Genomic DNA, 27,103 nt, shown 5'->3' with positions numbered 1-27,103 from the left:
GACCCGTTTATGAGTGTCTAGCGGGTCGTGTCACGGGTGACCCGCCAGACCCGTTTATTTTTTACTATTTTTTTTTTTTTTATAACTTTTAGCCTAAAGGAAAAAGTGAAAAACGCAGTGTATTGTTGCAGTCTCCATTCCACTCTCCAGAGTCTAGATCCAAAGTCTAAACCCTCTCAGCCACTCCTAGTCCTAGTCCTCACTCCTCACGCAACCACGCTCACACCACGCCACCGCCACCCCTCTTTCTTTCTCCAACCTTTTCCATTTTTCCTTTCTTTCTCCACTGCCGCTCTCTCTCTCGTCGCCCCTCTTTCTTTCTCCCGCTCGCCACTCTCCACTCGCTGCCGAGTCGACAACATCGCTGCCGCTCTCTCCCTCTCTCTGCTGCGCCGCCGACGTCGCACTGCCGCTCTCTCTCTTCCGCCGATGTCGCATCCGATATGTATCTCTCTCTTTAGTCTTTTGCTCTCTCAGGTCTCATGCTCTGATTTTGTGGGATTTGCTTGGTAGATGGTTGTTGTTTGCACAGTGTGTTGTTTGCACATATATATATCACTCCAGGCTCCAGCAATGGAGCTTTTGAAAGCTTTTTATTTATTTATTTTTTCCAAAAAGAAGCTCTGGAGAAGGAAAAAGGCAGAGAAAATAAAACTGAATTAGAAATGTCTCAGTTCTTTTGATGAAATTGAGCAAATATATCAAATCGTTTTCAACCCAGATCTTTGCTTTTTTACAACATTCATGCAAAATATTGATATATAAAAGACAAACTTGTGTTCTTAAGAGAAACAGAGTGTTGCTTCTCTGTATTTGAACGAACCAAATATTTGGAATTTTAGAAGTTTCATTAATGAAAATGAAGTACAAGAGAGAAAGAGAGAGAGAATCATCAATAAGCATGATTATCCATGCCTTTAGATTGTTAAAGAAACAAAGAAAGGACAATCAAAGGGCTTTCAATATGGAAATGAAGTTATATACTAGAATATATATATAATAGTTACTCCTATTTTATATTCAATCCCAAAAACTCATCAGATTTTAATAATATAGATGTATGAGAAAAGCAAAAGGGGTTGGTTTTTTTTTTTTTTTTTTTTTTCTGAAAACCAGACCAAAATGGCTATAAGTATGAGGGGAAGGGTAATATATGATATACCCCTGTTCTTAAAAATTGAAATGGGTATTTGACTATTTGTTAGAATTGAAAATTTGTTGTGTTTGTTGTTAAATAAAAATCTATAATTGTTATTCTAGACTCTGATTCTAAGAAAAACATGTATATAATCCGATTGTTGTTCTTGAAATGGGTATTTGTTAGAATTGAAATTTGCTGTTTTTGTTGATAAATAAATGCATACAATGTGTTTGATGAATGGTCTACTTGCTGTTATTCTAAACTGTCAGCAACCAAATGGAAATGCTTACTTAATTAATGACAACAAACAATGTATTTGATGAATGACAAAGAATTAACGCTTACTTAATTCTAGTTTTGTTGTAGCATTACTAAATCTGGTTTGATTCTTACTTGAAGCCTTGAACTTATCTTTAACTAACTTACTAACGATTATTTGTGTAGGTGATTAACGAAGATTCGGTTGTACGATGATGATGTGGTTGAAATAAATACAATAGAAGATCCTTCAGTTCATATGAATTTGATGACGAACAAAAGGGTCCAGAAGAAACACAAGAAGACCTCAACAGTTTGGACCCATTTTGATGAACTTCCTTCTAAAGATCCAAATGACCCAAGGATATAGGCAAAATGCAAGTTTTGTGATCATAAATATATAGCTAACAGTTCACATGGCACTGGAAATCTACAAAAGCATATGAAGGTTTGTAGGAAGAAAAATAATCATGATATTCAGCAATTGCTCCTATCTAGAGGTCAAGGAACTCTGTCAGTAAGTGCCTCAAAATTTTGTCCTAAAAGATATAGAGAATTGTTGGTTGCTACGATTATTAAGCATGACATGCCATTTTCATATGTTGAATATGATGGTGTAAGAGAGATGCATAGATACTTGCGTAGTGACGTACCATTAATCTCTAGAAATACTACTAAGATTGAATTGGTTAAGATGCATATGTTGGAGAAAAAAAATGTTAAGTCTTTGTTAACTGTTTTTCCTGAGAGGATTAGTTTTACATCTGATTTGTGGACTTCTTTGAAAACTGATGGGTATATTTGCCTTACTGCACATTTTCTTGACAAAAATTGGGTATTATCTAAAAGGGTGTTAAGCTTTTCATTTATGCCCCCACCATATAATGGTGAATCTTTGGCTGACAAGATAGATATTTTGATACAAGAGTGGGGGATTGATAGAAAGGTTTTCTCTATAACATTAGATAATGCTTCTGCTAATGATTCTTGTGCTGTGCAACTGAAACAAACATTAAACATGAGGAAAGCCCTTCTTTGTGAAGGTGAGTTGTTTCATATGCGTTGTTGTGCCCATATTCTTAATTTGATAGTGCAAGATGGATTGAAAGAGATCACTGATGCTATCCAAAATATCCGAGATAGTGTTAAGTATTTTAGAGGATCACAAGTGAGAAAACAAAATTTTCTTTAGGCTGTCTATCAAATGTCATTGGACAGTAACAAGGGATTAAGACAAGATGTGCCAACCATATGGACTTTGACATATCTTATGCTTGAGAGTGCTATTCACTATAGGCGTGCTTTTATTTATTTAGAGATGACTAATAAAAACTATAAGTTTTGTCCTAATTCACTTGAGTGGGAAAAGGTGATTGATATCGGTACTTTCTTAGGCTGCTTTATCGTGTTACATATGCTTTTTCTGGTACCAAATATCCCACAGCCAATTTATACTTTCCTGTAGTTGCATTGATTTATGTGAACTTGAAGCAAGAACTTGTGAGCGAAGATGGGTATAAGAGATTAATGGCAAATCAAATGCTCACTAAATTTGAGAAATATTGGTCAGAATTTAGTGTAGCTTTGGCCATTGCAGTTGTCTTAGATCCTCGTTACAAGCTTTGCCTTGTAAAGTACTACTATACGAAGATTTATGGAATTGATTTTGATGAGTATGATAATGTTTATAAAAAGTTAACCAAACTTTTTATGGAGTATAGTACTCCTACAACTTCAAGTTTCACAGTCGTTCGGCCACAAGAAGACCCAGATTTGGAAAAGGTGAATAATATCATAAGTTTCTTAACTTGTTAGTAATTTACTAACTTAGTATATTATATATATACTCATAACCACTTACTAATTTTATGTTTACATTCTCTCTTTTCATGTAGGAATTTCTAGCATTTGATGGAGTCAATTCTGATGCACAAAAGACTCAATTAGAACTTTATTTGGATGAACCCAAGTATGTGGATAAGAATGCGACATTTGACATCCTTTCATTTTGGAAAGGAAATGAATTTCGTTATCCTGAAGTAGCTGCCATGGCTCGTGATATTTTGAGTATTTTTATTTTTACTGTTGCTTTAGAATTCACTTTTAGTATCGGTGGACGTGTGATTGATCAATATAGGAGTTCACTTAAACCTGATATTGTTGAGGCATTAATTTGCACTAGAGATTGGTTATATGGAGAGCAAGGTAATATTAGTTATTTGCATATTTAATTTTTTTTCATTTAATTGTATTTTTTTATCTTACTTTAATGACATTAATTTCTCTTATCTTTTGATATAGAACAAGCTTTAATGAAGGTGGATAACGAAGAAGATAATGTTCTGACATTAGATAGTATCAATTCTTGTAAGATTCCAAGTTCATCTGGAGCATGTTAAAATGAGCATATTTGTGGATCATTCAACTATTCAAAAGTGGACAACAAGTGGCAAAAATGAGAACTCAATTTGTATTTGTAAATTTGTAATGATGATGTAGTTTTTTCTTTTCTTTTTTTTTTTCTTTTTTCTGTTATTTGATTAGACAATTAAGCCTATTAACTTATAACTATTAAGTGATTTGGTGTGGCTAGCTTACTAGGAGTTTAATTTCAAGTGATAATTGCTAAAAGGGAAAATGTATAATAAATACCCCATGTAGGGCTGTGTGTGGATTACTACCTACGAATTTTCAAGCCTTATTTTATCTCTTTTTCTCTCTAATCACCATTAGATTATAACTCCCTACGCTTACGCTACCTCTTCCTCCACACAAAGAGTTTGGCGTCCCAATTTTATTCTTGTTTGTTCCTTGGGTAAAAGAAAACAAAATTGTTGCCAAAATGTGCCATTAAATTGGTTATATACTTTCAAATTATAAAGTGAGATAATTAATTATATGAATTTTGTGGGAAAACAAAAACATACAGCTATAATTTGCAAAAGTGAGATGTCGCAAGGCATAACAGCAAAAATATGTGAGGCTATCAATAATCTGTTTGAAAGCGTCAATGTTATTTATTTAGAAACTTTGTACACAATAATTATCCTTAAAAGATTTTAATAACTTTTTGAGGATGTTAGTTTATCTGACTTGATAGTTCATACCTTACTGGTTAACGTGATTGGTTGGGATCTTGGATTTTTTATTTATTTATATTTATTTTTTATTATATTATGGCTAATAACAATTAATTACACTCGCCAGTCGAGTGCACAAATAAAAGTATTATTTCTTTATAATATTTCCATTTCCAGCCGTTCCTGGATCTGCCCAAGGTCAAACTGTAGCTCAACGCCCCGGCCTAAATTTGGGCCCAGATAGGTCCAAACGCTTCCTTACTTATTATGCTGAGCAAAATCAGAAAAAAATAAAATAAAATAAAATTTAGATGACATGATATTATAAACGATGTTAAACATATCAAACATCGCCGCCACCCCATGAGTTTTGGGGTGGCCTCAAACCCCCCATGGAGTAAAATGGTGTGTTTTGAATTTCTTTAATGTCTGTTAAAAAATTTTAACGCCAAGAATTTTATTGTCATTTCAATTGATTCAGGAACTAAATTTTTGAAAAAAAAAAAAAAAAAAAACTTAAGGATATTAAAATTTTGAATGGCTGACTCAGAGATTTGTTATACATTTTTCCTTGCTAAAACAATTATTATTATTTTTAAAAAAAAAACTTTTTTAGTTAAACGGGTCTCATGGGTCGTGTCGGGTGACCCATGAAAATTCCCGTGTCATGTTGTGTCGGGGGGTCCGACCCGTTTATTAAACGGGTCGTGTTTGGGTATTGCTTAAACGGGTCGCGGGTACCCGCAGGTCGTAAATGGGTCAACCCGCGGACTCGTTTTGGCAGCCCTACATTGAGGGTGAGTTTTTAGCTGTTGTGTCTTCATGATCTTGCATTTTCTTTTATCTATAATCATGAGTTTTATTTATGTATTTCTGTTCCACATATGCCTTGATGTATTTTGTGAGTGTTTTAGGAACATGGAGACTTTTTGTCATTTTGTGACAAAAAAGGCAAGTAAATATGGGGAGATGATGGGATGTCTCGGCATATTGGTTTTGTCACCGAATTGCCAAATTAAAGAGGAAGTTTGTTACTTCTTATGTTGGCTAATTCAGTGATCAAAACAGAAGTCCCGAAGCTTCATGATCCATTCACAAGACAAGGCAATCTGAGAGCTCAAATACATGCTAGTTGTCTGGACACGAAGATAGAGTTGTCTGGACACAATTTCCAGCAAGCAACTTTTCACCCCAACACATGCCCATGTTCGGACAGGCCTTTACCCCATCCGGACAGCATTTCCAGCAAATGCATATTTTCCCATCGCAAAGGTTCCGTCCGGACAGACACATACCCCATTCGGACAGCCCGTAGGTTTTATGCCTAAAACGTGTTTTTAAGTGGGCCCATGCTTAGGGTTTTGTATATGATATAAATACATCCTTATAGAACTGGAGAAGTATGAAATTTCAGCTTGGTTTTCGTGAGAGGCTATGCTTAGATAGAACTTATGTGTGAGCCTAATCATTCCTCTTAGAGGAGTATTTGTTAGTTTCATCGTGTATGATTGAGTAGTCTATCGGAAGGGTCCGGTAAAGGAGAATCACGTTGAAGGAAATTGTAAACAAGAAGACGAGTTGGATGCTTGTCAATCTTACAGAGTCAAGGTCTTGTATCTGGTTATAAGTGTTCCTGATGTTTGTAATCTCTGAACATCTTTCTAATAGTAATTTCCTGGATTTGGTTGCTCCAAAGATGTTTTACTTTTAAAGCGTTTTTTAAAAGGTTTCCTCTTCGTCACTAAAATCCTTGTGTTTGATTTTACTTATTTTGGTGATTGGTTGCCTATAGATAAATATCTGTTAATTTCGCATATTGTGTGATATTTACATGTTAAGCGTTTTTTCACATTTCTTCAAGCTTAAACAAATATGGTGATGTACTTGGAAGCATCAGCCTAACTGGTCCAATTGCTGCCTTTCTTACAGGCAAATTTCAAAAGCTACTTTGATCATGATGATGAAATAACAAATTTTTCTTTTAAATTGGGTGCAAGTAATTTCTCTAATTAATTATATTGAATTGATATATGCTTAAACTCCAAAGAGTACTGCTGCATAATTATCAACAGTAACATTGTTTGACAAAGGCTGAGGATTCCTTTACTATAGAAGGATCAGAGGCAAAGATGGGCATAGGCCAGAGCAATACCAAGTTCCTTAAACAACATCCTCAATGATAATTTGGAATACAGAAGTCCATCATCAATTGTATTCTTCAAATAACGAAGAACATGTATATAATATGAGTAGCGGAATAATCCCATTGGTCGACTTCAAGAGAGTATGGAAAGATCATGCTATAAAGAACAAAAGAAAAGAGAAGCCCTCTTACATAGAAAAACGGCCACTCCTTGACTAATATTTGACAAAATATTTTTTCCTTCTTGTTTCTCTCACTATACGGTCATGTTAAATTTTAGAGTGTATTTTCTAGAATCCACAGTTATTAATTTTTCTTCTTTTTGTTTTGAGTGATGTACTAAAGAAATTATGTAAGTTTAAATGTGGGGGGACTTATTTGCACATGATGGATGGTACATGTTATTCTCTCATTTTTTTAGCATTTTCACCTTACCACCTTCTATCTTAGTCATCTAACCATCACCACCCATCAGTTAACCTACTTCATCTTTCAATACAACCTTACCCCTTCCCATAAAACATTATTATCTTTTTTTTTTTTTTTTTTTTGACCGTGAAACATTATTATTATTTCTTATACAAATTTGTTATTCTACCTTGGTCACATGAAAAGTTATACTTATCTTATTAGTTAAGTGTGAGAATTCTCTAGATCCCTTCACTAACCCTTATATATACCACAAGCATGTTTCCAAGCCTCTCATTCCATCATAACTCACCCAAACCTTCTCCTATCTTGTGCAAGTGTGGTCCAAGCCAAATTTTTTTTACTGCTGTAATATTTCATAAGTAGGAAGTATATTTTTCTGTTTAGTTTTGATCTTTTTTCTACTTTTGGTTACGAGTCCTTCGGCTACTGTAAGTTGTTGCACTACTTGAACATCGGTTGACACCGTATTTTTCTACAGGCTATCTTTAGGATTTCTAAAGCTTTGGGATCTTTTCCTCAATTAGTGAAGATGACAAATAGAGTAGGTTCTCAAGAATATTCAATGGTATACTCAATGTCGTGTGCATCCAATGCCTACAAGCTCCACTATTTAAGGCTTTTGAGTGCTTGGAGAGAAGGCATAAAACCACTCTCCAAACACTCACATAGTGTGGACGGCTAGCTTTATCCCTAAAAACAAAAATGTTGTCGGCTATAAATGGGTATTCCGCATCAAACATCAGGCTAATAGCTCGACAGAGTGCTACAAAGCCTGCCTTATTGCCAAAGGCTATCATCAACAACAAGGGCTGGATTTTTCAGAAACTTTTAGGCTCGGTGCCGAACTCATTAGCATTCGCACAATTCTCTCCATTGTCGTCTCTTCTAGTTGGTGCTTATATCAAATTGATATTCAAAACGTCTTTCTTTATGGTTTTCTAGAAGAGGAAGTTTACATGGTTCAACCTCCTGGATTTCCTCATTCACAATATCCGAATCATGTGTGTCATCTACATAAATCATTGTATGGCCTTAAACAAGCGTCTCGAGCATGGTTTCCCAACTTAGCACTCGTCTCTATACACTCTGTTTTATTGGCTCCAGAGCATATTCCTCTTTATTCATTTTCCGCCAAGGATCCTCAATTATCTATTTCCTTATTTATGTTTGAAAATACGTTTAACAACTCCAAACACACCTAGAGGTCCAGGAATAGGTGTTTGCCAAATTAATGCAGAATTAAAATCTAACAAGTAATAAACATACAATCACCAAAGCATGAACACAATGATTTTGGTGACGAGGAGGAAACTTTGCAACAAGGAAAAATATCTCCCGAGCAGCCAAACCCAAGATTATTACTATAAGGAAATTACTCTCGAGATTACAGACAAGAGAACACCTACAACCGTTTGTAATTTCTTGACTCTATAAGACCAACAAACCTCCAGCTTGTTGTCCAACGCTTTTGAATCTCCTTCACAGTGATAAACCTTTACCGGACTCCTTCCGATAAGCTTCTAATTCTTCTCAAATGATTACACAAGTAAAGCTCAAATACAACTCATAAACACGCTAAGAGAGTATGGCTCCAAGGCACATAAACATCAATCTCTCTTAGCTCAACAAAGAAACAAACTCACAAGCACAATGGCTCCCTCAAGATACACTCTGTTTAGTTCTGGTTCGCTTAATGAAAAACGTAGCCTAAGTCTCACTAAAATAGCAAATAGGCACCAAGGATGGGGCCAAGTCAGCATCAAAACACATTATAAAATGATGTCTGTCAAGCGGGCGTCAGGACGGCCTAGGAGTCCCGTCCGGACGGAAAACACTGCCACAACACCAACCGACGCCCAAAGCTTCTCCGCTGCGAGGGAATCTGCCGTGCCATGCTCTACTGCCTAGTGGATGTCTCCCATTCTGCCATGTGCAGCTTGGCATGCTCCCATGTGATCCAAGAAGCTCATGCTTCAATATTTAATGCCCATGCTTCAATTAAATACTCCCATGCTACCATAAACAATTATAGAACTTTAATCCCCAAGAACCAAGGCAGTCAAAGTGATTAAAACATGAATATTAAACTTCCTGGGAGGTCCCGTTCGGACGGGCTTGAGAACGGACGGTTCTGACCTCTCCCGAAATTCTTCATAATAGCTGCACAGTCACTGGGAGTCCTGACGGGCTTCCTGACGCGGCACACTGCATCCTGGGCGTCAGGACGGGCTTCCTAACGGGGCACACTGCCCTCTTGAACCTGCTTCTCCAAAAAGTTCCTGAATGGGGAATTTCCGTCGGGTTTTGATCAACAGCTCGGAAATTCTTCATATATAATAGCTGCACAGTCACTGGGCGTCCTGACAGGGCACACTGCCTCCTGGGCGTCAGGACGGGCTTCCTAACAGGGCACACTTCCCTCTTGAACCTTCTTCTCCAAAAAGTTCCTGAATCGGAAATTTCCGTCGGGTTTTGATCAACAGCTCGGATAGATAGGCGTTTGTGGTCTGATTGAGCTGAAACTTTGCAGGCATGCTCACAACACATGAATCTTCAATATGAACGGTGGAGATCAGATTCTAAGCATAATAAGTCAGTGAATGAGCCTCGGGCAGTATCCTCTGCTGTAGGAGTTCTGAAACTGCAGCAGAGGGCTTCTAAACATGTTAAATTTCAGTGATGCAGACACAAGGATATTGGTCACCGAATTACGCCATGACAAAAACTAACAATGTTGACGACATTATCGTGACCGATTCTTCTCCTTTGGCCGTTGAGTCACTCATCAAGTTACTTAATACTGACTTTGCAATAAAGGACCTTAGCTATTTCACTTTCTTTCTTGGGGTCGAAACTCTGTCTCTAACCATTTATTTCTCACATAGAGGAAGTACATTGTTGATTTACTCAAAAGAAGTAATATGGCTCTTGCCAAACCAGCAACCACTCCCATGGCTACAGCAAATCGTATAGATTGTATCATTCTTTTCTTACCTTTTTATTTGGTGTAAACCCACGCAAGGGAAAAAAAAAAAAACAAAACAAAACCACCGAAGGAGGAAAGTGTGGAAAATACAAACCATTCAGTTGTTGAGATTTTTTCTGATTAACGATAGACAGCTGGTGGCATAAGGTTTACTACACCAAGTCTTGACACTAGTTATTGAGAGGGTGTAGGTGAACCAGAAGACCATTCTCTGGAATATGTGATGGATTGTATATAAACTTTTCATTCCGATTTATTTTCTCCAATTTGAATTTGGTCACCACATTATGCATGAATGTGAGAATTTCCAATCGTGTATATTCCTTTCCAGGGCACATTCGAGGTCCTCCTCCAAATGGTGTATGGTGCAGGCCCCCTTCCTTCAAATCTTGAAGGATCGAACTTCTCTGGTTCAAGGAAATATTCTGAATTTTTGTGTGTTGAATTTGTAGTCCAGTATGTCTACAAGAAAATGGATTCAGAAAAGTAAATCCCAAGCTGGTTCTAGTTCGGCTTCCAGGGACGGAACTTGGAGGCGGGTGCAGGGTGATAGCGTATTCATGCTTTGCCCTTCATGAGAAATCCTGCTTCCATCCCTTTGGAATTGTAAAACCAGCATAACTAAAGTCAGTTGTGACCTCTTTGAATCCTCCTTGAGCAGGTGATGCTAACCTCATTGCTTCGCATGCCACATTCCAAGAATACTTCATCTTCTGAATGTCTTCACAATTCAACAATTCATCTTCATCTTTGGACTTCGCAATCTGCATTTGCTCTATGTCAACCAAACAAACCACTTTCATATCAAATTCAACTACTTCCCATATAACACGTAAATACATTTTATTGTGTTTGATGTGGTTTTTAGAATATGAATTAAATGATTAAAAATTTACAATTTTCTATCTCCTTGTAGGATAAGTTGTAGTTTAACATAATGTTAAAATAAAGGTCTTGAGTTTAAACATTGTCGTCATAATTCACATCCAATTTCACTTTAATATTCTACATGTTAAGTGTCACTTATTGATAGTGGATTTGAGCCTAAAAAAGCATACAAATGTCTATGAAATTGTGTATACTCTTGTACCACATTCGGTGGTTTGTATCGATACTTGTTACAACACAATAATTCAAATATCACGAAAGAAGTAAAAAAGAGTATAATAATAAATAACACAATCAGGCAAGATACGAAAATTTACATGGTTTGGCTTAATGAGCTGTTGAGTGGTCTTGGCCTCTCTCAACCCCAAAAGCTAGCTCAAAAGGTGAGGCTTTCCCCCACCACTTATAAACTGGCCACCAGCTCCTTCCACAACCGACGTGGGATAACCCCAACAATCTCCCTCCCTCCTTCACACATCTAATCTTAGGTCTAGCAGAGAAATCGTTTCTCCGCTTAGGCCGAGACTTGTTGGTTGAACTTAGGCTCTGATACTAGTGTTGAGTGGTCATAGTCTCTCTTGACCCCAAAAACTAGCTCAAGAGGTGAGGTTTTTGCTCACCACTTATAAACTGACCACCAACCTATTCCAGAACCAATGTGGGATAACCCAAACACGAGCTTACATCTATATACGAAGATGATCTTGATGAAATTCAGCATCAAAATGATAGAATATAAAGAGTATTACAAAGAAACTTCTCAAATCCAAAACATCCGGTTCACCCAATTATCACTATCACCCAAAAAAGAATTAAAGAAAGAGAAAACTTCTCTTAAATCCCTGACTTTATTTACTCCAAAAACTGAGAGAATACAAGTGAGACAAATGAAGCAAAACGGATGTATCAAATCTCTCACAAAGTTTCTTAGCTTTTGTTAAATCGCCAGTTATCCCAAAAGCTTAGCTGATAGAAAGAGGTAAATTTAATCACTTAATCATTAGTTTAAGTCTCCCCTCACGTGTGAGCTCCAACTCCTTTTTAATAGGTGAGACCCAACACGTGGAATATTTAATTTAAATAGAGGGTGAATTGACAGAGTCAAGGTTCAATCATAGGACCTTTAGCTCTGATACCATATTAAATCACCAGTTATCCTAAAAGTTTAAGCTGATAAGAAAATGTAAATTTAATCAATTAATCATTAGTTTAACGGCTTTCTTTTGCTCTGCATGCAACTCCATGTCACTCTTCTTCATTGAAGGATCGAATGGATGTCTTCAATAATTAAAGGTGTTGTTCTTTCAAAGCTTCTACAAAGAAGCTAAAGAAAAAAAAGGAGACAAAAAAACGTGCAGAACGAAAAGAGAACAACAAAAATCAACAAGAATGGGGCCACACTTGACTTGTGGAAAGCAAGCCACCACACGACAATACTTTTAAGGATTTACAGTGTGGTTGTTAACAGAGTAGTCACAAAGATAGCAAGTGGTAATGATTACACATTTGTGGATCATCTCTTATCCCTGTCTAATATTTGAGGTTAAGGAGGACACACGATTAATATATTTAACATTTTTTTAACATAATCAGGAATTAAATGATTAAAATTATAATTTTTTATTTGCTAAAACTTTTAAAATAATTGATGATAGTGAAAACATACTTCTTAAGACCTCGGCGTATACTTGAGGAAGCTTCACCAGATAATTCAGGATGACTGTAACGGCAGAACTTACCGTATCGTAGCTGGCGATGAATAAACCTATAATCCTATTAGTGATCTCCTTCTCCTCCATTCGTTTGCCATTCTCATTCGTTATAAGGAGAATGCAAGTCAACAGGTCTTCATGTGCAGACCCTATATTCTCAGAGAGCTCCATTTTTCGCTTTCTAATGATGCCCAAAAGCTCCTCATGAAAGAGTTTGCCTCCTTTAACGGCTCGATTGAAAGCTGTACCGAGAAGATTTACCGGAATCGCTACAAGGCCGGCAGTAACAAGTCTGAAGGGATTTGCAAATCTGGTTACTTGCTTGTTGTCTTGGATGTTCATAAACAGCCAACAAGCCAATGCAAATGTGTACTTCTTTGAGAGTGGGAAATGCTTCAATTCTTCTACAAGGGGTCAACCAATCTATTTCCAAGTGTTGTTTTGACATGGAATCTCTCTGGAATGCCCCTTTTGCTATTCTTGGCAAATTCCAAAGTTTCACCTATGAAAGGCCATCCTTTCTACCTGGTGGAAGCTTGGGGGTGAAAGAAAGCAAATAAACTTGCTTTTGGCGGAATGAAGTCTCAGCTTCGTTCTCATCGTATATATAGGCAAAGAGTTACAATTGAAATCAACTAAGTAAAAAACTAATACAACTACAACTAGGAGAACTAATGCAACAAGGAGTAGGAGAACTAATACAACTAGAGAGCTTAATGGGGAAGAGATAAAACAAATATAAGGATAATACAAGTGAATACAGAGTCTGCGTAGGACTCTGCTACGCATGTGCTGCTTCCTTAACAGCCCCCCTCCAAGGAATGGGAGGGGGAGTGACCATGAGTTTGTCTCTGAGGAAAAGAAATCGACAAGAGGTAAGACCATTTGTAAAGATATCAGCACATTGATCTTGAGTTGGGATGTAGCTAGCACAAAGATCTTTGTGAAGAATTTTCTCATGGATGAAGTGGTAGTCAACCTCTATATGCTTGGTACGAGCATGGTAGATGGGATGGAAGCTAAGGCAATAGCTCCTATATTATCACACCAGAGTACAGGAGGATCATGGAAAGAAACTTGCAATTCTTTGAGTAGCATTCGAAGCCATGAGAGTTCAGGAGTTGTAATGGCCATGGCACGATATTCATCCTCGGTGCTAGATCTCGAGACAACAGGCTGCTTCTTGGTATGCCAAGACACTAAGCTAGAGCCGAAGAAAACACAATACCCTGTAGTGGATCTGCGATCAAGTGGATCCCCTGCCCAGTCAGAGTCACAGTATGCCTGAAGTTGAAGAGGACCTGGAGTGAAGTGAAGACCATGATCTAGTGTGTCTATAAGAGACCTTAGAACTCTTTTAGCAGCCTTCGCATGTTCCGTGGTTGGACAATGGAGAAATTGACACAGTTGATTGACAGTGTAAGCCATGTCAGGTCTTGTGAGTGTGCCATATTGTAGAGCTCCAATGATATGATGATAGGTTGTGGGATCTGGTAAAGCATCACCATCAAGCTTGGTGAGCTTCTTGCCTGAAGTGTAGGGTGCGGCATAGGGCTTTGCTCCAAGCATCTGCACACGATCAAGTAAATCAATAATGTATTTACCTTGATTTAGATGTAAGCCAGTTTTGTCACAAAGGACATGGATGCCTAGGAAGTATGAAAGGCAACCAAGATCTTTAACCTTAAATTCCATTTGAAGGCCGTGGATGAGAGACTACATGATAGATGAATCTATGCCTCTTACTATGATATCATCAACATATATCAGTATGTAAATATGATAAGAGCCTTGATGAAGCATAAAAAGAGAGGTGTCTACTAAGGATCCAACAAAACCAAGATGGAGAAAAGCTTGTGACAATCTGTGAAACCAGGCTCTTGAGGCTTGCTTTAGACCATAGAGGGCCTTTTTGAGCTTACAAACATGATTTGGAAAAGCTGCATCAACAAAACCAATAGGTTGCTCCATGAAGACTTCTTCATTCAAGTGACTATGAAGGAAAGCATTGGAGACATCCAATTACTTGAGGGGCCAATTGTAGTCGATTGTTAAGGACAGCAGGATCCGTATAGTGGCTGGTTTGATAACTGGACTGAAGGTTTCAATGTAGTCAATACCATCTCTTTGTTGAAAACCCATAGCCACTAGTCTTGCCTTGTATCTTTCAATAGTGCCATCTGATTTTTCCTTTAGTCGAAAAACCCACTTGTTCTTTATGATGTTTCGACGTGAAGGTCTAGGGTAGAGAGACCAAATACCATTCTCAGCCAAAGCTTGAAGTTCACTTTCCGTTGCAGCAAACCATTTAGGGTTAGAGACAGCCTGAGCAAATGTGGTAGGGACAAAAGGGAGGGATGTAGTATGAGAGGATTTTAGTGGATGCTTGGCTGACTTTAAGGATAGGAATAGCTAATAGTTGGGAAAAGACTTAGGTTTAGAGTTTCCAGTCATAGATCTTGTGATAATCTGAGGAGAGGCTGGCTCAGGAGGTGCAGGTAAAAGCTGAAATGGGGACTAATCTAGGTTGGGGATAGGCTCAGGGGTAGGTGGTAGCAATTTTGCAGTGGGGGTAGTCAAAGGAATAGAGAGTTCAGATGTTGGTGAAGAGGAAGGCCTTAAGGGGAGAGAGGAAGCATGAATGTTTGTAAGGACAGGTACTCGTGCTGGGAAGGCAAGGTGATTGGGGATGAGATGTGAATAGTAATAAAATCAAAATTATTCACAGAGTAAAAATTAGAAGGATCAAGAAGGATTTGATTCGTCAGGGGATGAAGATGCTGCTCTACTCTATGCAGGAAACACCAATTCATCAAAAATAACATGTCTAGAGACATATACACAATTGGGGCTGCGATCAAGGCACTTGTAACCCTTTTGGTGTGCACTGTATCCAAGGAAGATGCATTGTTTGCTTATGAATTCCAATTTGTGTTTATCATAGGGTATTAGGAGGGGATAACAAGCACAACCAAAAGTTTTTAAAAATTTGTAGTCTGGTTTCTTATTGTACAATTTGGTGAAAAGACTTGAATTTTGGAGAGTTGGGGTAAGCAGTCTATTGATGAGATACATGGCAGTACTGACAGCTTCAACCCAGTATTTTGAAGAGAGGTAGGATTGAGCTAAAAGACTAAGGCCAGATTCAATGAGATGCCTATGTTTTCTTTTTGAAACTCCATTTTGTTGAGATGTATGTGGACAGGTGACTCGATGAAGAATACCATGTGTTGACAGATATTTAGTAAAGTTATGAGAGGTGTATTCACCACTCCCATCTGTTTGAAGTTGTTTGATTTTAAGGGAAAATAAATTTTCTATCAAGCACTTGAATTTAACAAAGGTTTCAAAGACATCTGATTTGAGTTGAAAAGGAAATAGCCAGGTGTATCTAGAGAAATCATCAATAAAAATAACATAACATTTGCTTCCATTGATTGAAGATAAAGGAGAAATCCATACATCACTATGAATAAGCTCCAATGGAGCAGTGGTGACACGACTAGACTCAGCAAAGGGTAACTTTTTGCTCTTTCCTAATTGACATGAAACACAAATAGATTGACTGGACTTAACTGAAGATATAGGAAGGTAGTAGTTGTGAAATAGATGCTGCAAGATTTGATGACTTGGATGCCCTAAGCGGTTGTGCCAAACTGAAAAAGACACCTTGATCCCAATTCATGCAGTAAATGCTCTGACTTTATTTCTGGTGAAGTGTTACAGCCTTAATGGGTAGAGACCATCTTCACTTGCCCCTTGTAGGTGGATCCTCCCTGTGAGGTTGTCCTTAATCAAGAAATAGGTATCAGTTAATTTAAAATGACAATCATTGTTATGGAAAAATTTATTAATTGAAAGTAAATTTGATGTAGCATCACGACAATGTAAGATATTTTTGGGATGTAGGAGTTGAATTGAGCTAAAAAAAAGAGAGGAAGAGCCAGTGTGGGAGATACTAAGTCCACTACCATTACCTACTGCTACTGTTTCATCACCCTGATATGGTTGCTGCAGAGTTAGATTCTCCAAGTCATTAGTGATGTGAGTATTGGCTCTATTGTCAGCAAGCCATTCATCTACATCTTGTAAATCGTTGGTTTGGGAAACCATTGTAGCAAGCTTAAATGGTGGATGTCGTCCTTGGAAGGCATAATCCATGCGATGAAAGCAATCAATGCTTGATGATTGGAGTGGCCACATATCTTACAAAGAGGTCTGTTGGATGAGAAGGTACCAAGACCAGGTTGAGAATTTCTCCTTGGAGTGTAGTTGCGAGGAGAATTTCTTCTTGGAGTGTAGTTGCTGAAGCCTCCAGAAATAGTTTTTTCTCGGTAGAGAACAGGGGTTGGGGGGATGCCAGGAGATCCATTGAAAGTCTTCTTTGAGGGATAGGATTTATTGTAATTGGAGAAAGGCTTTCTTTGGTTGTTGTTGAATCTCTGCTTGTAACCCAGCTTTTGAGCAGTCATGGCATAGGATTATGGTTTGGCAGTGGCAGCTTGATGTTCAAGGAGTTATTCGTGTCCAAGTAATTCAAATTGAAATTCTTCAAGAGACATAGTGGTATTCTTTGTTATCATGGAGTAGGTCATGGCAAAAGAATTGTAGGTGGGGCTTAATCCACCTATGATGTAGGATACAAGGTCATTATCGGTGATGGGGCTGCCAGCAATAGCTAGCTGGTCAGCTAGTGATTTTGCACTATGAATAAAAGTAACACATGGATTGTTACCTTGTCTGAGAGTCTAAAGTTGACGTCTCAATTAGGTGACGTGAGACCTTGATGGAAAGGCATAACGAGTGGCAAGGGTGTTCCATACTTGATTGGACGTTTTACACCCATAGATAGTAGGCACAAGTGGAGCAGTTAGAGTTGCAATAAACCAATTGAAGATGAATTGGTCTTTCTTTTCCCTGAGAATATATTATGGGTTTGAGACATCAAGAGTAGTTTTTTTTCGGAGGAGAAGATGGAATAAGCTTTGGTGGGCATGGCTCTGAGCCATCAACAATGCCCATCAAGCCATTGGTTTTGAGGATGGGCTCAAATTGGAAGACCCATCCGAGATAGTTGTTGTCATCGAGCTTGGATTGACAGAGATGCGCAATGTTTGGCATCGTGAAGGATAGAGCGGCAATGTTGCTAGATTGCGTCATGAGAATTGATGTTGCTTGCTAGGTTTGAGAGAGGCAAGCAAAGGTGCTGTTGATGCCAAGAAGAAGGGCTGCGGATTGGTGCGGCAGCAATTGTGCAGCAAGGGGAGCTTCTAATTTCTGAAGGCAGCAAAGGTGCTGTGCGGCAGCAAGGAGATTGGAGGGTCAGCAAGGGAGAGCTTCTAATTGCTTTGATACCATGAAGACATTCATGGGCCAAACTCATCTCATAAAACCGGTTCAATAATAGAGGATTACCCATTCTTTATAAACATGCACAAGATCTTGTCCACAGGCAATGTGAGACTATTTCTCAACACCCTCCCTTACGTGCAGACCGGTATTGTTCCTGGTTCTTGTAACGGGGTAAGTAGTGTAGGCCCCCATTCGTCCTGTGGTAGGTTTTAATACCATGAAAGAAAGCAAATAAACTTTCTTTGGCGGAATGAAGTCTCAGCTTCGTTCTTATTATATATATAAGCAAAGAGTTACAATTGAAATCAACTAAGTAAAAAACTAATACAACTAGAAGTAGGAGAACTAATGCAACTAGGACTAGGAGAACTAATACAACTAGAGAGCTTAATAGGGAAGAGATAAAACAAATATAAGGATAATACAAGTGAATACAGAGTCTGCGTAGAACTTTGCAACGCATGTGCTGGTTCCTTAACAGGGGAAAATGGGTTTGTGTTTGTAAATGCACAAGATCATGAAAGAAAGAGAAATGCTGAGGATTACAAGCTGAAGTGGATACCAAAGGAAGAGGTCCATATCTCGCTCTACTTACAAGAAATGAAAATGCATAAAGGCAACTTTGGTATTGGGCAAGAACCAGCAAACATGCGTACCTGGGATTTAAATTGGCAAAAATTGCATGTGTCTACAATTCGCTAAATCTCAACCATTTGTTTGTAATGATTAGCTGAAAACAAACCACATTAATAATATAGAAAAAAAAAAAAAAAAAACAAAAACAAAAACAAAAACAAAACATATTTTAAGTGTGGTCTTGCCTGTTAGAGATAAAGATCAAAGCACTAGAAGGAGATAATATTTATGTCATAGTCTAAGAGTTTAGATTGTATTATAGTTCTTAGACTAGTTCAAATATTATCTATTAGCTAGATTAGATATAGTTCAAATATTATCTACTAGCTAGAGTAAGATACGTACTCATTGTATAGTTACTAATATTACGAACTCTACATGTTATCTATAAATAACATACGTAAGATGTGCTCTTGGGTATTAAAGCCTAATGCACTTTCACATTATTTTATTGCCAACCCCAATTTATATCTTTTATCGTTCTATTTTTAAAATTACCATTGAATCTGTGTGACTCATGTATAAAAGCCACCATAAAACTACAAATACAATGATAATTTTGAAAAGTAAAGAATAGGAGAAGAATTATGGCAAAAAAAAAATCATTTCTCTTTTAAGAAGGTCGACCACCCCAAAACACGAAACTCGTCCATCGTGGGTAAATCAACTATACCAGTCGACCTTAAACTTTTTTTTTTTTTTCCTACATTGAGATGGCGCGATTCGTTCTGTGTCATCCATTGCAAATTACAAATGCCTGAAATTCTCAATCATAAAGGACAGCCCTAATGAGCTGCTCAATGGTTCTAGCTAGTGTCTACTGCATGTGGAAAATCCCAACGGCTATAACCAGGTTTATGTATATTATTTTTGGTTCATTCCTATAAAATACACTTTCTCCCACCCAATGTTTGGTGTTCATATATATGACAGTTTACAAACTTATAACAGTTTTTTTTTTTCTTTTTTTAATTACAAAAAAAATTATACACCACACTTTTATTTCGGTTTTATCACACCTTGCTAATTTGGCACAGTCAATCAGCTATCGATATTACAAATTAACAAAATTTTCCTCCAAACTAAGACAAAAATAACAATAAATAAATAAATAAATTTAATTAGCGGTACCCAATTAACAAATTAAGATAAAAATGTGATTTATAACATTATTCATTCTAGTAAGAGGAAGAAAATAAAAATTCGAGATTACGATCATGGCCTCTACTCTCCAAGTTCTTTATTACTATTGCCTATTACAAATGGACAAAATTTCCCTCCAAATTTAGTTTGGAGAATTTTATTTTTTTTCATCCATTATGTTAAACAGAAATCTATCCTTAAAATATATGATTTTACCATTCATTTTTAATAGAAAACGTGACAAATAGATACTATAAGGACAAATATTAATTTAATAAATTAAATAATTTTTTTCTTAAAAAAAAAAAAAAAATTAATTTAGAATAAAACTTTGTCCACCAGAAATGAAGTGCACCATTGTTTTGGCAAATTTTAACTAGCAGCCATGCATGTTCGGAATGGAGCAAAATATAACAAAACAGAAAGAAGGAAAATAGATGTGAATAATGTGGAGGCGGCATAGGGTGCATGTCTCTTTCAAAATGGGATCCAGATCCTCTCCAGATTTGTTGGACTAGAGAAGTGTTAGAAATAATTTTGGATGGTGCACAAATTCTCATTGATATAAAATAATTACAATATGAATATCAACAATAAAATAAATAAAATACAAGAGATGAAAATAGAGTATGAAAAGATATCACAAAGCTATAGAATCACGCAAGAGCGTTGTCCTTAAAGGTTGATTCGTGCCTCCCGGAGTGTATAACTCGGTGCGATTAGATCATTTGACACGCAACCTCCCATGATTAGACTATAGCGTCTACCTTCGTTAAGGACGCACTTCCAATAACGAAGAGTAATAGAACAACCCAATTGTCAAAGTGGATGAGGGACTTCAAAATATTCTTTGTAAAAAAAAAACCAATAATATAGCATATGGCTTTATGCAAAAAAACAAGTGTTTTACAACACTATACGTATTGGAAAGAAAAGTAGGTGATTTTTCCTATCCTTATGAGAGCTCAACATATATATATATATATATATATATATATATATATATATATATATAGGTGCTGGAAAGTTTCTTTTTAATGTCATAAAGGAGGTCTAATGACCAAACGGTCATAACGTATAGTAACAAACTCCAAGCATAAAAGTTGTTATAAATACAGTAATACTTATTAACTCTAAACGGTCATATATATATATATATATATATATATATATATATATATATATAAAGCTTTTTTTTTTGTTTTTTTTGAGGAAATGAGTATCATATCATTCAAAAATTGGTGGACAGGCTAAAGCCTTACAAAAAAAGAGCTGATTGCTCTAAAAACACGATGTCAGATATACATCCTGGGGTCTCCTCTAACCAGAATTGAGTCTCTGAATTCCTTATAGCGAATTTGGCCAACCCATGGGCTGCTTGATTGGCCTCTCTTTTAACATGCCTAACACCCCATCTGTTTATAGACCCCAAAACCAATTTGATATCCTCAATGATTTGTCCATAGCGTAACCAGTTCTGATTTGGGTCTCCAATAGCCTTGACCACAAGCAGTGAATCCCCCTCAAGGAGAGCATCATATACCCCCACCTCCCTACCAAATTCCACAGCCCTTAGAGCAGCCATTGCTTCGGCTGAAACGGTTTCGTGGAGGGCCATTACTGGTTGACTGATAGCTGCGATGGTGTTCCCCTGTTCGTCTCGGATGATGGCCCCAACTCCCATGCGCCGATTCTCTTGGTCGATGGCAACATCCCAGTTGATCTTATAGTAGCCATTCGGAGGAGCTTCCCATCTCTGTTGGATCAGCAAAGGAGGTTCCGTGACTTCTTCCTTCTTTTCATTTGCCTTGCGATACTTCTGGAGATGTTCTCTAGCCTGCTTTTCGACTGCACAGGGATGTGAGAATAACCCCCCATGCACCACTTCATTTCTTCTACTCCAGATCTTCTTTGCAGTCATTGCAATAATTCCATGTCCTCTCGCTATAAAAAATCCAGCAGATGCTCCACCAACTCACAGAAGCTTTCTCCTCCAGACTTACATTTTTGGATCTGTCTGCCACTAACGCACCATACATCTCTGGAAGAAGGGCAGTCCCAAAGAATATGGAGTGTAGTTTCAATAGCGTTACTACAAAAGAAACATGTATCATCCTCTAGAACCTTCCGCTTCTTCAGATTATCTTTTGTGGGGAGGATTTGGTTGCAGGCTCTCCATAGGAACACTTGAGCAGAGTGTGGGATTTTCAGACCCCAGATCATCTTCCATACAGTCTGATTGCTCCCCCCTTTTGAACATTCTCCTGTCAATCTTGTTTGTCTATCCTTCTCTAGATGATAAGCACTCTTCACCGAAAATTCCCCTGACTTTGATACACGCCAGATTATCTTATCTTCTAGGTGATGTCTGCTCAAAGGGAGGTTACAGATTGCCATCGCTTCCTCTTCGTCAAAATTCTGAAAAATATAGCTCCTATTCCATCTGGCAGGGTTGTCGACCATTAACTCGGCCACCCGTGCATCCTCCCCTATGCTTGTGTTGCATGACTGCAGGGAATACATTATTGGCAGTGGGAGCCATTTATCCTTACGTATCCGGACTGAGTTCCCATTGCCTATTCGCCATAATAATCCTTCTTCTAAAAGCTCCTTACCTGCCATGATGCTTCGCCAGGCAAAGGAGGGTTTGTTTCCCAACTTTGCTGTCAAAATAGAGCCCGTGGGATAATACTTTGCTTTAATAATCTTTGCTGCCAAACTATCGGGTTACTGCATGAGACGCCAACATTGCTTGGCTAAGAGAGCTTTGTTGAAACAACAAAGGTCCCGGAACCCCATTCCACCCAAATTTTTTGCTCTTCCCATTCTCTCCCAACTCATCCAATGTATCTTCTTGTCGTTCTCCTTATGACCCCACCAAAATTTTTGCATCAACTTGTTTCATTCCCTGCATAATTCTGATGGGAGCAAAAAAATGCTCATGCAGTGAGTGGGGATTGCTTGGACCACCGCTTTTATAAGTACTTCCTTTCCGGCCTGTGAGAGAAATTTTGTCTTCCAGTCTGTCACCCTCTTCTTTACTCTATCCATCAAGCATTGGAATTCCCGGATTCTGGATCTACCCACCAATGCGGGCAACCCCAAATAAGTGTCAAATCGTTGTGACTCTGGAACTCCTACGATCGCCAAAATTCAGTCTTTTGTTGCTTGATTTGTATTGCGGCTGAAAAAGACCGAAGTTTTGTCGTTGTTAAGCCTTTGTCCCGAAGCCTCCTCATACGAATTCAGAACTTTCTTCAAAATAGTCCACTCCTGTTCTGTAGCCTTGCAAAAAATAAGGCTGTCGTCAGCAAAAAAAAGATGGTTGATTCTTGAGCCTTTGAAAGAAGTTGGGACCCCTTTCAAACGTCCAGTCATCTCTTCTTTTAACAACATTGTGCTCAGAACCTTTGCACACAAAATGAAAAGGTATGGAGAGAGAGGGTCACCCTGTCTAATTCCCCTAGTAGGTTTAATAAAGCCCACAGGAGAACCATTTACAATTACAGAATATGTAACAGAATTAACACATTGCATAACAAGTTGGACCCATTTTTCATCAAACCCCAATTTTCTCATGACTTCTTCTAGAAAAATCCATTCAACCCTGTCGTAAGCTTTACTCATATCGAGTTTCACCGCCATATATCCCACTCTCCCATACATGCGAGAATGCATAGTATGTAGAGTTTCGTAAGCTACAATAATGTTATCCGAAATCAAACGGCCCGGAATGAAAGCCGATTGATTGCATGATATGAGAAAAGGTAATACATGTTTTAGTCTATTAGCCATGACTTTTGCAAGGATTTTGTAAACCACGTTGCAAAGGCTAATGGGCCTAAAATCTGAGACTCCCTTAGGATTTTTCTTTTTTGGCACAAGGGCAATATAAGTGAAATTTACATCCGGATCAAAAAAACCAGAATTGAAAAAATTACTTACTGCCTGAAATACCTCCTCTCCCACCAAATTCCAATGGTCTTGGTAAAAGGCCGCAGGAAATCCATCTGGGCCAGGGGACTTCATAGGTGCCATTTGGGATAGAGCCGTGTGAACTTCCTCTCTCGTTATCAAACTCAGGAGCTGGTTATTCATCTCGGCAGTGACCTTCAGAGGCAGCAGCTGAGTGCATTCCTCAAGACTCCTAGGACCCGAAGTTGAGAAAATCTCCGTAAAGTGCTTCACGAAGGCCTCTTCGATACCCAAAGAATCATCCCGTCTTACTCCATCGTCATCCACGATGGAGGAGATTAGATTTTTTTGCCGCCGTTGGGAAGCACAAGCGTGAAAATATTTTGAGTTTTTGTCCCCATGTACTAGCCAACATTCTTTTGCCCTTTGACGCCATTTCAGTTCCAGCTGCTTCATACATTGTTGAGTTTGGTCTTGAAGTTGTTGTAACCGGATCAGGTTCCACTCCCCTTCCCCTTCATGAAGGTCCTTTATCTTTGTCATGTTTTCTTTAACTTCATTTTCTGTGGGGTCCCTATTCAGTTTTTTCCATTTGAGCAGTGAAACTTTGCTCCTTTCTAGCTTTTGACGAATTGTGTCCCAACCACCACCACTTCTGTCTTTTGCTCTCCACACTTGGTTTATTACACCCTCCACCTCTTTTTTGTCCCATGCTACCTCAAACCGAAACTTTTTCCGTGGCTTTTGCCTATTTTCCCAGTTTCGATGAAACCATACGTGTAAAGGGGCATGATCCGAAGTACAAGAGGACAGAACTTCCACTTGTCTAAATGGAAACAAATTCTACCATTGTGTATTAGCCAACACCCGATCAAGCCGCTCCTTAATGAAAAGATCCCCTTCTTGTTTATTACACCAAGTGAAGGCCGGACCAACATAACCCATGTCCTCCAATCTACATGAAATAATAGCCTCCCAGAAATTGTCCATCTGCCATCTGGCTTTACGCCCTCCGCCCCATTTTTCATCATCTGTTAATGTTTCATTAAAATCACCAAGACAAATCCAAGGAGTTGGATCGTAAGTGCGAAGGTGACGTAAAAGGCTCCATGACTCTGCCCGATGGCTTACTTCCGGGTGTCCATAAAACCCAGTTAACTTCCAAGGTTGACTAGTCCCCTCTGCTTTTACTATAGCGTTAATATGACGTCGACTATAGTTTTGGATTTCCACAGTAAAATCCATGGACCAAAAGAGTGCCAACCCTCCACTGCGTCCAACACAATCCACAACAAAGACACTTTGGTAACCTAGCCGACTTTTAATAGTATCAAAACGATGAGCCTGAAGCTTAGTTTCCATGAGGAAGACTAAGCTGGGTCGCTTTTCTTTCACCAAACGGTGAAGATCACGAACTGTGCGGGGGTTCCCAAGCCCCCAACAGTTCCAACTTAAGATACTCATTGGTCTTGGCGGGGCTGTTCAACAGCCACTGCCTTCTTCTTTTCATCCTGTTCTGGGCCCACCCATTTTCCTTTCTTTCTAGTAATTTCAACCGGCTCTGGAAATAAAAGCGCATCCGCCTTTCGTACTCCTGCTAGAGGAGTATCCGAACTCAATAAAGAAGGAGCCTTTACTGACCTTGCACGTTTTTTCCACTTCATTACACCCTTGTTTTGCATTCCTTCCGGTTGGACCCGGATGCCCTTGGCTAGTTGGCACGTCACTTCTTCAATAACTCCCACCTCTTACGTTTCTCTATCTGACGTGTTCCCCTTCTTTGAGGAAAAAAAAGACTGCATGAGGGGCATTAATGGATTGCTTCATCGTGATCCCCTCCTCCATATTAAACTCCTTATTAGAGTTGGACGTGATTCCCGCATTACTGCCCAAATCAGGAACGCCATTATTAAATTCCTTATCGCCAACTGCCAAATTCAAATCCCCTTCTTCATGGAAATTTCCCGTTGCATTTCCCTGCTGTAACGGTTCCTCATTTACGCCAGAATTTCCTCCATCGTGTGCCCGCATTGAATTCCCGTGATTTCCGCACGGCTCGTCTTCCTCCATTCTGTGCCCTTGTCCCGCCGATGTGCGCTCCTCCGATCGCCGGAAACCAGAAAAATCCCAACTTTTGCTATTTCCGGACATCTTCGGTGAAACAGCTGGCTGGATACTTTCATTCTCCCAGGTGCGGTTCGTGGGGGGCACTCTCAACCAAGGACCATATTCCTTCTTCTGCTTCTCCCCCATATCCTTTCGAATACTTCTTTTTTGGCATCCCGACACTCCATGACAGACAATACCGCAGGAAAAACAAAACCACGGTATCTTCTCGTATTGAAAAGCTACCCAACGAATTTTGTCTTTAACCTTTAGCATCCTCCCTCGAAGGAGTGGTTTATGGAGGTTTAGTTTGATTCGAACCCGGAGATATTTGCCCCAGCCTATTCCCTCCTCATCAGTGTCCACCTCCTCCACTTCACCTAAATGAGAACCCAGCCTTTCGCCAGTTGCTTTCCCCATGCAACCCAAAGGAAGGTTAAACATCCTCACCCAAAAGGAGACCAGATTAAAAGGAAGCTCGGAGGGAGGAGAAATCCCGTCAAACTCCAATATGGAAAACAGGTTCCCTTCGAAATTCCAAGGCCGCCCTTCCAGAATTCGCGATTTATCCCACGAGTTTAAAACTCAATGAGAAAAATATTGTTACCCAGTGCTTTAAAGGTCGTCAAACCAGTCGGCATCCAACTTCTGATCATCTTGCTCCGCAGAATCTCCTTTCCGATGCTTCGGTCTGACATCAGCTTCCCCACCACACAGGCTCGACCTTTAATCCCAATATCCGTTAACTCCTCCTCCGGAACCTCGTCAATGGCACCCTCCTTTTCAGTCAGAGTAAAACTGCCCCACATTGCTGCTAGATCTTCTGCCATGCTCCTCTACTCTTGATGAGATTTCACCAAACACACAAAGTAACCCCTCACAATCTCGTGAAAAGATTTGAGGAAAAATATACTCCTCCTCTAGGTTGCAAACAGGGGCCTAGAGAGAATTTCCCTATTAGTTTTCCCTATATATAAAGCTTATGACTATACGTTGAAGACCAAGTCTTCAACGTATGAAATAGCTAGTCAATAATTACAGAATTAAAACCTTTGCAAATAAAACTTTAATGATTTAAATGATTAAAAAATAATAATGGCTTTGTAAAGTTTTAATAACAAAGCAACTGAAAAATAATGTTTGTAACACATATACTACAACAAAAAGTCTCCAGTTAATGGCTTTGATGGCCTTAACAGAAATCTTAGGGCCATCCAGCTGTCACGTGTCCCACTTCAAAAATATTAGTATTTTATTATTTAACATTTTAAAAATAAATAAAAACTAAAATAATAAAATAATTTAATAATT

The 27,103-nt window shown here is 38.5% G+C and overlaps 1 pseudogene; it reads right to left on the bottom strand.

Moving 5' to 3' along the window:
* Positions 1–10,210: 10,210 nt before the first annotated feature.
* The window catches only part of LOC132190751 (beta-amyrin 28-monooxygenase-like), a 29,830-nt pseudogene continuing 12,937 nt past the window's right edge, over positions 10,211–27,103 (bottom strand).

This window comes from Corylus avellana, chromosome ca8 (assembly GCF_901000735.1).
Source record: "Corylus avellana chromosome ca8, CavTom2PMs-1.0".
Classification (NCBI taxonomy): domain Eukaryota; kingdom Viridiplantae; phylum Streptophyta; class Magnoliopsida; order Fagales; family Betulaceae; genus Corylus; species Corylus avellana.
This window is presented reverse-complemented; position numbering and strand designations above follow the sequence as displayed.